The 12,806-nt window shown below is 39.6% G+C and overlaps 1 protein-coding gene across 6 annotated transcripts in view; it reads left to right on the forward strand.

Moving 5' to 3' along the window:
• Positions 1-12,806, forward strand: part of RFX3 (regulatory factor X3) — a 440,711-nt gene that overhangs the window by 94,512 nt on the left and 333,393 nt on the right. For all 6 annotated transcript variants that reach the window (XM_082694397.1, XM_082694413.1, XM_082694414.1 and 3 more), the window contains one exon: positions 5,289-5,401. The gene's annotated coding sequence lies outside the window, so the exon portion shown is untranslated. The remainder of the gene's footprint in view (positions 1-5,288; positions 5,402-12,806) is intronic.

A 12,806-nucleotide genomic window follows, 5' to 3' on the forward strand; every position in this document is an offset into this window, starting at 1 on the left:
AGGTATCACTACAGTGGCACCAGAATGGCGTAAATAAAAGAAAATAAAAGGCTGTCAAGGATGTGGAACTATTGGGACTCCCTATACCGCTGGTGGGAATATATATTGAGATAATCAACTTCGGACAACGTTTTGAAAGTATGCTGTATTCTATAACCCAGCAATTTCCACTCCTAGGAGTATACCCAACAAAAACACAAGCATGTGGTCAGCAAAAGCATTTTTCAGTGTGTTCAAAGCCATGCTATTTGAAATAGCTAAAAAGCAGAACTTATTGGGGCGCCTGGGTGGCTTAGTCAGTTGAGTATCTGCCGTTGGCTCTGATGGTGATCCCGGGGTCCTGGGATCAACCCCTGTTGGGCTCCCTGCTCAGCGGGGAGTCTGCTTCTCTCTTTCCATCTGCCCATCCCCCCTCACTTATGCTCTTGCACACATGCATGCTCTCTCTCTCTCTCTCTTAAATAAATAAACAAATAAAATCTTAAAAAAAAAAAAAGGCAGAACTTACTGAAATGCCCGTCTATAGTAGGATATTTACATAAGGTGACACTAAACAGTAATGAGAAAGAAAACTTACAACACCCAACAGGATGGATACCAGAAATAGAGTAAGGAGCGGAAGTAGCACAAAAAATGTCCACACCGTATGACTCCATTTATGTGATGTACAAACACAGAGGAAATGAATCCGTGCCATCAGGGGAGTGACTCTTGGAGGTTCTCAAATGGAAAGAAGCATGAGTGAGGGACTCTAAGGAGGGAGTGGCTCTGGGGGCTGCTGATTTTTTGCTTCTTGATCTGAGTACTAGATTAGCGGGTGTGTTCCCTTTGTGAAAATGCAGTGAGCAGCACACTTTGACACTTGTACTTTTCTAGATCTCTATTATACTTCAATGAAAAAAAAGTAAATGGAAAAATAATCCCATAGAACAGAAAGAGATTTAAAAGCAAAAAGAATGATTGTGAGTTGACTATTGTTAAGTTTGAATGATGGGTTCATGAGGGTTAATTGTATTTGTTATTGTTAAATATGTTTAAAATTTTGGGGGGTGCCTGGGTGGATCAACTGGTTAAGTGTCTCACTCTTGATTTCAGCTCAGGTCATGATCCCAGGGTTGTGAGATTGAGCCTGGTGTTGGGCTCTGCGCTCAGAGTGGAGTCTGCTTAGCATTCTCTCTCCCTCTCCCTCTGTCCCTCTGTCTCCCCCCTAAAACAAATAAATAAATCTTTAAATATGTTTGAAATTTTATGACATAAAATAAAAATTTTATAAAATTTTATAACCTAAAAATAAAAGTTGAAGAACAGGGGGCAAGATAAAGATATTATTTACAGATCAGGAGATGTTTAAATATGAGACTAGGACCCCTAAGGAAGAGAGAGGTGAGGCATGGAGCCACTATTTTTGTTACAAAATTTTAGGACTATTTGATTTCATAAACTATACGCACATATTACTTAAATAAATTAAAAAATAATTTAAATGTCAAAAAATAAAAATAGTTGGAAGGAAAGGATCAATGAAGAAGTCCTATGACTTTAATCTCAAATGATAATAAAATCATGTCTAGGATTTATATTCTTTGAGGGAATTGGAATAAAGAGAAATTAGAGTCAGGGAGTCTGGCATGCTATAATTTCATACAAAATATAGCATTTATGATCTGAAAGAAAAGGAAAGAAAATTAAAAAAGAGCAATAACTGTGTTGAGGCATACACTGGCAACAGGGGTTTCGAGACAGAGAGAAATTGCTTATAACTTAATGTATGAATATATTTTAACAAGATAGTAAGTCAATTCTAATTTGACCTTATTAAGTTGTGGTCATAGAACCTTGAGAGAATCTCGCTGAATCTTATTCCAAGGATAAGACTTAGGGAAAATCTGAGCTAAAGGTCATTAATAAGCAAAGCAGGCACTTTGCACTATATGGAATTTACCTAAGATAGCACCCTCGTAGCACCCAATAATTAATTCAAGTCCCTTCTCCCAGCCAAGTACAGTTCCTGGGCCTTCTGGCAAACTCAGTCGCTGGGCTACTCAATTCACACCCACTTGCCCACTTCTGCAAAATATTTTCTATCCTCAGACTTGGGGCAGCCTTGTGACTTGGTTTCCACCAGTGACACAAAAGCAAAAGGCAACAGGGAAAGATTCTGCTTTCCTGAGAAAACGGGCAGAAATTTTCACAACCCAGAGAGGTTCAAAACAGATAAGCAATGTCCTTAAAACAAATTTTTATGTGTGTGTGTGTGTTTTGTTGTTGTTTTTAGATTAAAAAAAGGTCTTATTGAGGTTGATCTTTCTCGATGTGATGTTGCCATAGAAGCATTAGTGTGTGTCAGTGATCCATGTTTAAAGCCAATATTTAAATCCATATATCCACTTTTAAGGTTTGAGTAGATTTAGTATAGAACAATGCATGAGTGCAAACACTTTTCCATTTGGAGCCTTGCTCAAGGAGCTGCTACACTCAGAGCTAAAACTATTCTAACTAAACTCAATGCGCAATTTACGTATAGTACTATATTTAGAATAACGGCTCTCTTCAATAGCACGTGATCTGAATGATCTGATAGCACAATAGGTTCAATAATTATCCATTCAGCCACAGAAATGCTTGTCTAGGAAATTGAATCACCTCAATTATCCAGTTTGGGGATTCATAATGAAATATCGAATAGGTTTTATCTAAATATGTTTACTATTTTCTTCTAGCAAATGTGCCTCTAAATTATATAATTTGTCTAGATAGTAAACATGATTTAGTAGAAGCAGCATCATTTTTGGAATCAGAACTAGTTTCCAGCCTTAGCAATGCCGCTCACCAGATGTGGGATTTGGGTAAATTACTTCACCTCTTTGAGTCTTAAACTCTTCATCTATAAAATGGGGACATATGAATACACCTTATACCATTAGTTTAAATAATCTATGTAGAATGCAATCGATACATGTTAGTTCCTTTCCTGCTTTCATAAAATCCATCTCCAAGGTCACTACCATTGATTAAGATGCTGAGAATCCAAAGCAGTAAGGAACACCATATCTTTTATTTTAGCTGTTTAAAACAATTGATCTATTTGTTTTTTCAAATTACTGAAATGGAAACAAAGTATCACTTATAGTAGGGGCTCTAAAGCTACTTGCAAGACCCCCAGGCAAATTCAGGGGATGGACCATTTCCCTGAAGCCTTCCCACTGATAATAAACCTGATTGAACCAGAAAGGAAGCAAACATTAAAAAAATGAAAGGTTCAGTTTAGGAGAGGATTGGAAGAGGAGTTTTAATACAAATGTAATGAGAAACCATTGGATGATAGATGATCTTGTACACAAGCAACTAGGCGGGGGGAAACATGTTATATACGAGTGAGAGGGAGAAGAGAAGATACAGAAGTGCTATCATTTGCCTTTGATTCTTCTGTTTGATAAAAAATAAATCATTTACCCTTGACCGAATGAATATAGGGATGACCCAGGAGATTTTCATGGCCTTCTTGGAGAATTAAAATCAGTCTTTATCCACGGGTGAGGTAGGTACACTTCTCCTGGGGACTTGATCAGAGCCTGTACTGTGGTTGTCATTATTCTGATGCCTCTGCTCCCCCTGAGAGCTGCTGAGTAGAGGGAAAACAGAGCTGCTGAGGGGAGTTAGGTAAAACAGAGGAAAAGTTGAAACTCACAGAGAATCATTTCAGCTGAGAGTGATAGGGGACAAATCAATTGGTAACTTTACTGGCAGCAATCTATAGGAGTCTTTTTTTTTTTCCTCCTGCTTTAAAGGTTCTATAAATCTAGAAATAAGCAGTATATACCTCTTTTCAATCAGAAACGTCCTAATGATGAGTTGGGCTCTTTTCAGAAAATAAAACCTCTGCTTTTTAGCCCCAATGAAAAGCTGAGCTGGAAATAGTGATATTCAGAATAGATAACCTAAAATGATAATTCCCCAGAGCCAATCTGCAGGAAGATATGGGGCTGAATGGGTAACAGTTACCTGGGGAGCTGATTAAAAATACATCTTCCCCAAACTTAGCCCCTGGATTCTGGTTCTATAGTCCTATGGGCGGGCCCAGGAACATGTATTTTTAAAAGCTTTCCAGGTAGACTAAATTTATGGCCCACACATACCATAATATACAATGTGTTTGCAAAAAGGGAATCAGGAACTTTATGTACGGATATGGGCTGATCTTCAAGATACTTTAAGTGAAAAATCTGAGAGTGTGTATCATTTGCCACCAGTGCTGCTAAAAAGAAGGATGAATATACCTATTTGCTTATATATGCATGAAATATCTCTGGAAAGCTGCACAAAAAGCTGATAATACTGGTTTTGCCTCTATAGCAAAGAGCTGGGTGGTTAGCAGATAGGAGTGGGAGAGAAATTTTATCATAGCGTAACCTTTTGTATCTTCTGAAATCTGAGCTAAGTAAAAATATTATGTATTCAGAAATGACTGAAAAATATTATTTCTATAATACTCATGACCAGTTATAGCTTATAAATAATTTTCCAAGTAAGTCTGATGTTCAGCCAGGACTTTATCTAGTGGCTAAGGAATATATAATATGTAACATATTAACATCATGGTACATAGTACATACAAACATAGTACATAGTACACAGTATCCATGTCTCTAAAAGATTAAGGATTTCTCCTTCTAAGAAGACAGGACACTGGAAAGCTAGACACAGGGTAGTTACATTAATATGAATGCTATATTCCTAGAAACCTCACTTATTTCCAATCTGTAGAGGCCAACGCTAAGTTTCAATAAATCCAATGAAAGATGGTGGGTCTGTTCAGCAGCTAATCTGTCACCCCCTAAAGAAAATAGAAAAAACACAGTTTATACTGTATGCATCCAGTCAGCTTTGAATTATGTAATGCTTGATTATTTTTCATGATTGGAAAAGATATAAATTATATCAAACTATATATGTACAGGCTTTATTAATGTTTTATAACCACACCACTTCAAATTAGTGGAGTTTGAAATCTCATTAAATGCAGCCACGTTGCTCTTGAACTCCATTTGATTAGTGTCCTCAAAAAAAATCTTCACAGAAAATATATTTTGATGAGATTCATTTGGTTTTTATTTAGAGTTGATCAAAGAACACCCACTTGAAACTGTTTTTCTGCATTTTCTGTGAAACTGTTGAAGACATTGTGACCATTGTGCTCCTTCTTGCCACTTGAATAAATCATAATTTCCCCCACTTAAATTTTTGTACCAGAAAAATGGTTTTGAGAATTGTATGCTTCCTTTTATCAGGTGAGAATTGCTGCTGAGAACCCGGGGATTGAACTTGATGGTCAACCACAGTATATGGCGAATTTCCTAACAAATTTGGTGATGATCCAGCTTTGGGAGAGGAGAAAAGAAAAGTAAGGATCACCTGCTTATAAAATTTAAGTAGCATATTTTTTTTAATAGCAAGCAAAACAACCTTGCCCTGGCTAACAATTTTCACAGTTTCTGGTTTTTATTGATATTTGGCTCCCTATGCAAGGTAAAGCAATCGAGTGGATAATAACGAGGTTCTTTTCTTTGAGAAGATCGTGGAGATAAGCAAGCCAATGAGAAAAGCTCCCACTTTTGATGTAGTGATTCTGGAGTGGGTTGGCTAATGAGCACACCCAACCTGGCTGGGTGGGAACAGCGAGGGAAATCCTCTAATTGCTGAGCGTGCGTCTTGAAGAAAAACCAGCATATTTGACTCGTTCCCAGCACATGGATGGTGCCTTGGGAAGCAAAGACTTTCTCTAGCCTTTCACTTGGTTGGAACCTGCGCAGACCCATCTAAGAGAAATAACTAATCTGTATGTGGCAGAATATTCAGACCCAAAGAGAAACGTGCTTGAACCAAGGGTAGAAAAATAATGTGACTTATGAGTACTGAACGGAAAATGGTGCAGCCACTTTGATAAACAATCTGGCAGTTCCTCCAAAGGCTACATATAGAGTGACCGTGGGACGGAGAAATTGCACTCCTGTGGGTGAGTTTCCAGTCTGTCTGCCTCACCTGGCAACTTCAGTAGAGGCAGTGGATGAATTAGGGAAGAGATGGTTTCCCATTCTTAAATCAAGAGTCTTCTGGGATAGAGAGTAATTATCTTGTTTCTTGTCTCTATGAATTTCTGTTTTATATATGCATCTATTTTTCTACATATATTATCCTCAAGTATTTCACTTTATCTGCTTAAAATAAACATGTCTAGTATTGATTATTAAAAATACAGAAAAACATCTTGAGCCTAGTGCCCAACGATAGCTACTGTTAATATCTCACGATGTTATGCTCCTTCTCAGGATATATTTACATTTATTTATACAAATTTGTTTTATAAAAGTGGGAGCAAATATTTTACAACTGTCATAACCCAATTTTCCCAATATCGTGAAAGTTTCTATTAGAATATTATTCTCATGGTTAGAGATAGTATCTCACATGGTTTTTGCTTTTTGAATTAGCTGTCCCTGAGAAACGGATTCTAAGAAAGAGATCTGTGTTATGTGCAGTGATTTCATTGGTGAGTCCCCTTACATGGCTGGGTCAGGAAGCAGTTTGAGTCAAAGTAGGAGCAGAACTATCCTGAAGTTTCAGCAAAGAGCCTGGGAGCTCTGGAGCTGGGATGAACCTTCAGATCTGTCCCTCCTTAAGGCAAAGGGCCTGAGTCCATGAACTCCTTTATCACCCCTCATTAGATAGGGACTGTGCCCCAGGAATAGATGTGACCTTGGGCAAGGCAACTCTTTTAGCTAGGGCAATTCACAGGTAAAAATTCAACTGAAAGCCATTAGTTGCCATTATTACCCGCAACTGAGGTAACGAATTCCTTAGTCCTGGACAAGGAATCCTGGGTCACATACTGTCTTAAGTCTAATTCCTGTGCTGCTTGATTCCACTTACATATTTTATTAAGTTTTTTTTGCTGTATCCTTACTCTAATATTTATTATAGATTTCACTTAGTCTTGGCCAACATTTCTGCTGGTCTAAGTGGCTTATATGATGGGGTGACCCATACCCTCATCTCTTACGGGTCTGAGCCCCGTGGGACCATGATATTTTTAGGCCATGGCTGTTGCACTCACCCAGTCATTGTCGAAATGGGCAATGCAGTATACCAAGAGATTCCCCAGGGTACTGCCTGGGTACCAAAGATACTCTTTCTGCCCTCATGGTGAAGCAGTTGCCCTGCCTCCTGCTGATGCTCACAGTCAACCAGCCATGTCAGGATGGTGACTCCTTTCCCTCTACGCTACTTTCTTCTCATCATGAGGACACTAAAGGGACAGCAGTAGCTTTAATTGAAAGTTGAATGGGATTCTTGTTGTATCTTTTGATAGAACATGTCTGCCTCTGGGGGTCAGAACATCAAGACCTGCATTGTTTCGAGTTGTAGTGATGTGAAGCACAAATTCTACAAGTTGGTCACTCAGAAGAATGGTGAACAAAGATACTCCTACTTCCTGTTCTTGTGTCCCAGACCCATATATTCTACCTATTGGGAACATAGCATAAGCCCCCTATTGTTGTAGAGTCTCAGCTTCAAGCAGGTGCCTCCATGACACTTTCTAAAGGCTCCCCCATCACCCTAGACTGGCAACCTATGGGTGGTGCGGTATCATCAAACCAGTGGATCCCACAGTCACGTGTTGACTGTAATATCTCCTTCATGGTCTTAAGCCTATGTGATGTTGTGCAAGATCCCATGTCAGTGGATCAAATATCCTGTAGGCCCTTGAATTATGGTGCTTAGATCCTATGGACTGACAAGGCAAACCCATGCCTGAAATGTCTTTTGATTCCAGCCAGCCAAGGTGAATTGCTGCTGCTTCTTGCAGAACAGAAGTGCCTTAGAGTGGTCAGTTGATTGCCTAGCTGGTGGGTATCCTTGAAGGTTATGCCATATCAGAACTTAGCATTGGTCTCCATTGCTGGGGGGCTGGGATGCTTGGCACTGGCAGGAGCAAGATCAGCCTCGGTGAGTCGGGGCCATGCTGGGCCTGAGAATAGCCTCCCTCCCTGCTACTGGGACTTCTCTGTGTATGTGACCATTATGCCAGCACTGGAATGGCTAATAACAGAGGCTAACTGATGGCAACTGGCCATGCCATTCTGTATTTTTCATTGTTCAGTGCTTCTTCTACAAAGAATGATGAAGGAGAGCAGGATGCTCTGGTACAAAGATCTTCACACTTGGGCTCATTCCTATAGGCCCACCCACAGAAATCTTACCCAGATGCCCTTGTCGCCAGTCTGCTAATTTCTCTTTTTCTAGGTCCCTAAACAACCAGCTAAATCATTTTCCTCTGTTCATGAATTGGTATGTGGTGTCATTTTGGTCCATCCTTCTTTCCATCAGGGTGGATGACCAGATGCAATGTCTGTCCATTGCTCTGTCCTTTGACCATGTCTGTTCAAAGCTCTGCCTATTGTGAGGATTTCCCTTCACAGTTTTCTTTTAGAGACACCCTGGAGTGAAGGTGTAGTGCAACAGCACTGCGTGTCAGGATGACCCATCTCTGAACTACCTGTTGGGCTTTTCCCTCCTCCGTAAGCTCATCATCTGGAACCCATCATGTGACCACAGGTTTGCTGAGGGAAAGATGCCAATGCAGTTTGATTATACTCTTTATCCTGCTGACGTTTAATTCTGGATTTACCACTTCCACCTTATAATGGTCCATCTAACCCTATGACTTGACAGTTCCCAGAGAAGGCTCGGCTGGGAGCCATCCATGGCCAATACTCCAGCAGCTGGAGGAATGAACGCCTTAGCTCATGCCTCAAAAAAGAACTTCAGTTCTCTAAACTGGAGAATTTGGGGGGGGGGGTTGTTTGTTTGTTTGCTTGCTTGCTTTTTATTTTGTTATTTTCACACAACTTTGAAAGTTCCTATTGTGAGCCGAGAGTTTATAAAAATCAAAGAGTTATGAGCCAAAAATGGAGAAGTAATGAGATGGTGAGACCTGAAATGAGGTGACGTGGGTTCTAGCCCCTCACTTTGCTATTATCTTTGAATTTTGCATTTGACTGGTCATTTCACTTCTCAGAGCCTTAATTGCCTTATCTACATGATGAGACAGTTGAATGAGGTCAATTTTTCCCAATCTAGAGTCTACCGAGAAAGTAATAAAAATTCAAGAGCTATTTCCAGTATTTTATAAAGTCTAATGAAAATAATTTATCTGTCCTTGGTAAGGTTGCCGAGGGATCAGGTGGGGGACACTGCTCTGACAATTTAGGGAAGCAAGAGAGCAGTGTCTGATAAATACTGTAGAATAAAAAAAATTCTAGAACATCATGATATGATGGGTATTTCCAAGGTCACCTGGTCCAAATCACAAACAGGTGCACAAATGCCCTCATTATTATTATGAGCCTTTTTTTGAGCTCTTCAGTATTCTGAGTAAGCCCAGTTGCAGAGGGCTGTGCTCATGACACGGTCTAGACGTGTCCTCCGGCCAGTCGCTGCTCTCCTCCTTTCCTCACCTCACATTCTCTCCTTAGTTCATTCTAGTTGAGCTTCGGTACCCACCATTCCAGTGGAACTGCCAAATCTGGAGGACTCTATTTCATTAACCAGCATGCAACACAACTGGCCATTCCCCCCTCGACATTATTTCTTTTCTTGGCTTCCTGCGTAGCATCTCTTCCGCCTTTCCTCCCAACTCACTGGTTCAACCTTCTCAGTCTTGTGTTCTGGCTCCTCCTCTTCTTCTACCCTAATCTCTAAATTTTGGAGTACCATTGGCCCAGTGACTTGGCCCTGTTCCCTTAAGTGGTTCCTCCCATTCTCATGGCTTCAGGTAGTTTCAAGTTTTTCAAATCAGTATCTTTCATTTGTCACCTCTTCTCTGAAATTTAGATTCAGATACCCAAATTCATATGTGACAGCTCTTCTTGAGTGGCTAATAGAGGTTTAAAACTTAATTTGTCCATGAGAGAACTTCTCCAAACTAGGAAATATGTGAAAACGGCACCATTTCTACTAGGTTTCTCAGGCCAAAAACTTAGAAGAACACATCCATAATTTAGCTCTTTATTTCTCTAATATATCCCCAAATTCTATCACTTCTAACTCCAAAAACTACCCCAGATCTATTTCTCTTTATGTCCATTATCTTATCTCTAAGTCATCTCCATGTCTTTGCCTAAACTATTGCTACAACCTTCCAATTGATCTCCTAGTTTGCTTGCTTATTTCTGTAACCTAATCTCCATGGAATAGCAAGATTGATTCATATGAATATAATCTGATCGTGTCATTCCTTTGCTTAAAATTCATCAAGTGCCTGGCTTCTGATTGTAGTTACAGTTTTAATGCCTTGCCTTGTCTTTTTTTTTTTTTTTAATATTTTATTTAATTTATTTTGAGAAAGAGAAAGAGTGAGCATGAATCGTGGGGAGAAGCCGAGGGAGAAGGAGAGTCCCTGACGAGCAGGGAGCCCAATGCAGGGCTCAGTCCCAGGACCCTGGGATCATGACCTGAGCTGAAGGCAGAGGCTGAACTGACTGAGCCACCCAGGCACCTCTACAGTCTGAATTTCTTACCTTGTCCGACCATGCCATGAGTGATCTGGACTCTGCATCTCTGAACGTCCCATACACATCACCCACCCTGGCCATAGCCTTTCAGCCAAACTGGCCTTCTCTCTCACCTAAGAGTCTATGTGCTGTTTCCTTTTCTTAGAATGATATTTTTTTCTTGATCCTCATAGTTCTGGATGCTTATTGTCATTCCTATCTCAGTTGAGATGTCGGCTCCTTGACCACTCAATCCAAAGTAACCACCTAGTTTTGTCCCGTGTTTATGCCCTATTAAGTTCTCCTCTAACACTTTCTGTGATATCCACTTCCTGGACTTCTTTCTGCTTCTTGAGTGTGTCTTCTCACTAGATTGTGGATTCTATGAGAGCAGCAACATTGTCTCCTTTGTGTTTGTTCTTTCCTTGGGGCTTTGTGTTTGTTCTTTCCTTGGCACTTAGTAGATGTTCAATAAAAAATCTGCTTAAGGAATGAAGGAATCAGGAGACCCTGGGGCCCAGAGAATCTAGCCTAACACCGGTAACTGCTATCTAGCATTTTCTCTGTCAAATAAAAAGCTCCTATTTCTCAAATTTGTCATTTTGGGGAAGAAGATTTAGAGCAGCAAATACAGTAGTCATGAAATGTTAATTTCCCAGAGATGTAATCAAAGTTACTTCATGATAGAAGTATTTTCATCTGTCTATATATATTGTCCTTATTTCAGATAATCCACAAGACTATAATTTATTCTGATGGGCCACCTTTGTTCATAGTAAAGTGAGAGGTAACTTCCATAATAGTACGGACACAATACTCTCAACAAGGTTTATTGTCTTGTCTTTACATGCCAAGTCCAAGAAGTTTGCCTGGGCTGGCTAGGTTACTTCTCTCTTGACAATCCAATTTAAAAAAATCAAATAACAATGAGTTTGTGTTTGATCTTGCTGGGTGAAGGGACTGCACTAGATATTTTCAAATATCCTAACTTTAGTAATTATACTGCATTTCTCTGCAGCTCAATTCTCAAACCTGACCTCATCATTTTTTTTTCCCCATCACTACCTTTCCTGGCGGAATCACCATCCAAAGTCTAATTATTCATTTATGTTATCCAACAAGAGGAAAATTTCTATTGTGCTTTACGGGTAACTAAAATGTATGGAGTGCTTAACAGGTACTGGCCACTATTCTCTGTGTTTTGGGTAGCTTGATTCATTTAATCCTAATGACACACGTACTATTGTTTTGACCATTATACAGGTGGGAAAACTGCTGGACAGAACAGTTAAAAAGCTTGAGCAAGGTTAAGCAGCTAGTAAGCAGTGAAGCTGGGCTATATACCCAGGCCAGTCTAATGCTAGAAACACTACACTAGTGGGTAAAGTGATAAAACTCTGATTTTTCCCTTTCTTCTGATAACCTATTATTACCCTAGTCACTTTCATAGCTTGCTAAATAGCAACTACTGTCTTTTCCAGAAAAAAAAATCCCAAATTCTTTAAGAGTTTCTCATTTTACATGGTTCCAGATCTCTCCATCACAATCCAGCGATGTCTGTGAGTCCTCTTAAAGGGTCAGAACTAATCATTGGTCCATGTGCAGGTTTAGCTGTGTGTAGAGAGAGATGGTCAGTTTCTTCTTCTTATGTACATAATTTACTGTAATATCAAAGTATCTTAGCTTATTACATAGCCACATCATACTCTTTCCTCATATGTCTATGAAATATGCTTTTTATAGGCTCCTGAGAGCTGCTGTCTATACTTCCCAAAATACCTATCAGGAACCAAACAAAAAAGATAGCTTCACTGCACCTGCCATAATCGGAAAATGGTCTTCCTTTAACATCAAGGGACACATGCATATTCAACCTACAGTTGTCTAAAATAGTGCCCATGTGAAAGATTTTTTTTAAAAAAACTGAAAACAGTCTAATTTTTTAAACATTAAAATAATAAAGTAAACCAAATAATATTGTTCCAAAAGCTATTAAAGGCCTACTGACAGTGCAGGGAAGGAAAACAATGAAGCACCTGGAGGCCTTCTGCTGTATATAAGAGGGAGAAGACAGTATACATTAAAAAAAGAAAGAGCAGGAATGAGTTTGATTTCACTGAAATCTTTCTCCCTCTCCTGCTTTAAATTCTCACCGTTGGCTCAGCTTCCTGGCTGCTTATTCTCCAGTATTTTCCCTGTGTTACTCTCTAGGACTGAGCTATTAGCACTGTTTTTTTCTACCTGCGTGATCTTGGA

The sequence above is a fragment of the Mustela nivalis genome (assembly GCF_964662115.1).
Source record: "Mustela nivalis genome assembly, chromosome: 13".
NCBI lineage: Eukaryota > Metazoa > Chordata > Mammalia > Carnivora > Mustelidae > Mustela > Mustela nivalis.